Genomic DNA, 689 nt, shown 5'->3' with positions numbered 1-689 from the left:
ACCTTGGGGTGCTACACACAGATGATTAGAAATGGGCTAAATTAATATGTGAGAATTAGCCTAGAAGAGAATGAGCCAAGCAGTATTTAAAAGAATACAGTGTCTGTGTAATTATTTCGGGTAAAGCTAGCCGGAGGCAGCCAGGGTGCTGGAGATACAACCTCGCCGCTCATATTACAACACTATATAGACAAGTCTGTCCTTGAACTTGGAGAGGTCGACTGGCTTCTGTCTCCTAGGTTCTGCAATTAAGATCATACCTCACTCTACGTACAGAGGCAAATCCTTTTTCTTGATCTTTTATAGTCCACTCTCTCTTCCTCAAACTTCCTAATTTCTCCTCTTTCAGCAAAAAGCTTCACTAGGAAGTGAGCACCCACCCCCTAATGTAGGGGTTAGAGAGACTGCTCAGGAAGCGAAGCTTGTCTATGGTGTCTATGGCCCGTAAGATTGTAGCATTTGTGAGCAACACAGTGCTTTGCAGGGGGACTCCCGGCTCCTACAGGTCAACCCACTGAGATGCAAGCTGTTGCCAGAGAGTCAACAACAGGCTTCAGGGCTCCTTTTCATCTCTTCCTTCCTTTTTTCCCCTGCCTGGTTCTCAAGACATTCACTTTGCCTAGAAAATGAGACACATCCAGTTGATTGCAAATTTTTCTTCCAGATTTTCAAAACTGGGAAACATGTCT

The sequence above is a fragment of the Microtus ochrogaster genome, unplaced genomic scaffold, assembly GCF_000317375.1.
Source record: "Microtus ochrogaster isolate Prairie Vole_2 unplaced genomic scaffold, MicOch1.0 UNK5, whole genome shotgun sequence".
Lineage (NCBI taxonomy): Eukaryota > Metazoa > Chordata > Mammalia > Rodentia > Cricetidae > Microtus > Microtus ochrogaster.
Note: the sequence above shows the minus strand (reverse complement) of the source record.